Raw genomic sequence first — 3547 nt, 5'->3', positions numbered from 1 at the left:
TATAGTTTCATCTTTCAGAGATGAAATTTCATTTCTATCGCTATCCAGATTCCATACCTCTCGCTACCTTATCCATGTTTTCTTTTTTATTTATTTATTTTTCAAAATGACTAAAATAAAGATTCCCTAGTAGAAAAAAGTAATTTGCATCGGCCATTTAGGGCCATTTGCGTCGGTTTTCAGGCGATGCAAAAGGTCTCGACGCAAATGAATTTGCATCGGCCGATGCAAATGCAGCGTCATTTGCATCGGCCCTTTTAAAGGGCCGATGCAAATGCAGCATCATTTGCATCGGCCATTTTAAAGGGCCGACGCAAATGATGCTTTTTCATTTAAAAAAAATTGAAAAAAATTAATTTGGATTGAATGGAGCTCCGTAGTATACCAAATAGCTTTGATTCATTCATATATATTACATCGAGAATTTCCATATACATATGTCTAACCGAATTAGAGATAAAACTATTAAAGAAAATAAAACCTAATGCCTAACTAGAATTAGGAATAAAACTATTAAAGAAAATAAAAGAATAGGAATCTAATAGAGATTCTAAAAACAGTATGAGTTAAAATTAATTGAGGCCGTAATTAATTAGCCACACTGCTTTCCCATTACCGCACTGCTTTCCCATATTTCATTAGCCGCACTGTCCTCCATCTGCACCAAACACGTTCAACATTATAATCTTTTTAAGAAATGAGACTATAATTAAAATAGCAGATCTAGAGTACCTTAATGTCCTTAATTTGCTCAAAAGAATGCCTTGAAGGAAGACAAATTACCAAAAGTAGACATTAAACGTTTTAACCCACAAAATGCACAACTCAATTAACACAATAATTAATCACTGATCCATTGATAAAGAGATTGTAACAATAATAAAGCATATAAAAAAATAGCATAACATATTATGAATTAATAGCATCTGTACCTGCTAGGCTAGACTGGTCTGGGTTGGAGAAAATAATAGAAAAAGGGAATGATCTAAAAAATTACTCTGAGGTGCTACTCTAAGCACAATATATCCTAACTCAAGGAGTGGAAAATTACAAAGAAATTGTACCATGGTGAAAAACAAGAGATTGAACTTCCACAATGTATCTTCCAATTTTTAAAGCATAACTTTCTTATGGAAAAATCATCCATTTATTGATACAAGCAAACAATCTTGAAGCATTCCACCATGCACCATACCAATTGCTCAGATGCTGTAAATTTTTGTACCAAAATCTATATTTAAAATGACCTGATATCATTATAGACCGCCATAGACAGAGACAACAACAACGTTAGAGAGCAATTGATCTAGCATATGTCCTGTCCAAGTGGTTGGAACCTCATATCTCTTCTTTCATTCCTGATTTACATAGGAAAGATAGTAACCAATCCATGGCTGCAATGCAAGAGGAGGCAACCTGGAAAAGAATTGGTGACTCTAGCAATTAATATGTGAAACGACAACCAATGGCATTAAGAAGTTATAAAGCTCACTGATGAGGGGTTGAAAGCGTAAGAACAATTTCAACAGCTGACTTCCTTAACTAAGGATGAATAACTGCAACTCTAGCAACAAAACCACCCATAAAATGACAAACCAATATCACACTCTTTGGCAAGCTACCAGAGGTTGCAGTACCTTCTCTTTCTCGGGTATCATGGGATTTTGTACTGATCCAAGATCTGCAGGCATGACAACATAGTAACCAATTGCCAAAAACAGTAATGCTTCAAGAATAAGTTCAAGAGAATGGAAGTTATAATTAAGTAAGGGAAAACATCATTAGGGTCATGCAAAATCAGTTCACAGCATTAACTCAAATCTCAATTTTAGGGGCAAATTGGATCCACTTCGATGCTGCATACACTAGAAATTAAAGCTTAATCAGTACAAAAAAGGGCACTCACCATATCATCTTCTGAGTAAGGGATTATCAGAGGCACTAAGATTGATAAACCAATCCCAATTGCAAGTCTTCAACAAAATAGTCATAGCATGGAGAGTGGTAGCAAGCATAGTAGGGGCTCTATAAGTGACCATATTTGATTTCGATTTCTCAATTACCCAAACATTACCCACAATTCCAAAAACTGCTTTATGACGAACAAATTTCTCAATGCTTCAGGCTCCGCGCATCAGCAGCCCTATGAATCAGATAGTAATTCCTTGGATGGTAAAGAGCCTTAATCACTCTAATTACCCGTTTAGAATCGCCCTTAGATGCAGAAGTTAGGTAAGCAAATGAAACAAGGTAAAGGCATCAACCCAATGTGAACCCAGTGTTGAAAAAAGACATCCGACTTACTAAAATTACAACAATAGACGATAATAAAAAGAGTAAATCTAAAGAGACGCGACAGTATTGTTTATTTCACAACGCAAAGCACCTGAAGCTGTTGATGAGTCAAAGAACAAAAGGTAAATGATGTAAAAACCAAAATGGCTGATTGCAGAAGAGAAGACGAGATCGTAAGTGTTCAACCATTACCTAGAGGAAGACGAGATGTAAGGAGCGGAAGCTTGACCGGAGCTCACATAGTTCAATATTGAAGACGCGATGCTGGAATGACGGTGACAGTTTTGGTCTTCTTGAGAAGGCATGGGTGAAGAAGGTTGCTGCAAAGCAAAAGAAGACGTGAGTGAGGTCTGCAATAGAAAAAATGGGAGAACGGAGAAGAGAGAAAGGAACATCATACATGGATTGAGCGAAAAGAAGCATGAAACAGGAACAACATACCTCGATTGAGTGAAAGGAAGACGATGAAACAGGAGAACAAAGAAGAGAGGAACAGAGAAGAGAGAAAGGAAGATGAGATCGTAGGGAGCGGAAGCTTGACCGGCAGAGCTCCGAAGTTAATGGTAGATTGGAGGCTGGGGTTTGAAAAGGAAGGAGAAGATGAGAAGGTCGGCCAAAGGGGAAGGAGGAACCCTAAAATCCAAATTTATATTTAACGTTTTATATTAATAAAATGACCCAATTAATTACAGAATAGGTCCTCCTATTTTTTTAATTTTTTTAAATTATACTAATGCTATTTGCGTCGGTCTCTTAAAAAGGACCGATGCAAATAATTCAATTGATATTTGCATCGGCCCTTTTAAAAGGGCCGATGCAAATAATATAGTTATTTGCATCGGTCCTTGTTAAGGGGCCGATGCAAATAATTCAATTGTTATTTGCATCGGTCCTTTTAAAAGGGCCGATGCAAATGATACAGCATTTGCATCGTTCCTGTTAAGGGGCCGATGCAAATGGACCTTTTGCATCGCTCTTTATAAGGGCTGATGCAAATAGGTTGATGCAAATAGCCATTTTTCCACTAGTGATTTTGTATATTTGCATTCTTTTTTAGTATATGTTCCTAGGTGTTATCGTTTTGATTGTTAACTCTAACTAAAATTTAGATTTTCGGCTTTTATGAACTCAATTTTTAGTTTTAATTGAAGTTAGATTAATTTTTCTAATTCGGAATATGTTGAAATCCACTCATTTTTTTAGTTTGAGTTTAGCTAATTGATATGTATTTTTTATTTTTATGCATTTTGGT

The 3547-nt window shown here is 36.1% G+C and overlaps 1 long non-coding RNA gene across 5 annotated transcripts; it reads right to left on the bottom strand.

The window, feature by feature from the left end:
• Positions 1-366: 366 nt before the first annotated feature.
• LOC136218358 (uncharacterized) lies at positions 367-2918 on the bottom strand. 5 transcript variants are annotated; one of them, XR_010683749.1, is made up of 3 exons: positions 2737-2918; positions 733-2615; positions 367-658 (listed from the first exon to the last, which is right to left on the bottom strand). It is a non-coding gene; the product is annotated as an uncharacterized lncRNA (long non-coding RNA). The 5 variants fall into 5 exon arrangements; XR_010683752.1 differs by having other exon boundaries at positions 1248-2615; XR_010683751.1 differs by having other exon boundaries at positions 367-1416; positions 1493-2615.
• Between the last annotated feature and the right edge of the window lie 629 nt (positions 2919-3547).

This window comes from Euphorbia lathyris, chromosome 2 (assembly GCF_963576675.1).
Source record: "Euphorbia lathyris chromosome 2, ddEupLath1.1, whole genome shotgun sequence".
Taxonomy (NCBI): Eukaryota; Viridiplantae; Streptophyta; class Magnoliopsida; order Malpighiales; family Euphorbiaceae; genus Euphorbia; species Euphorbia lathyris.
This window is presented reverse-complemented; position numbering and strand designations above follow the sequence as displayed.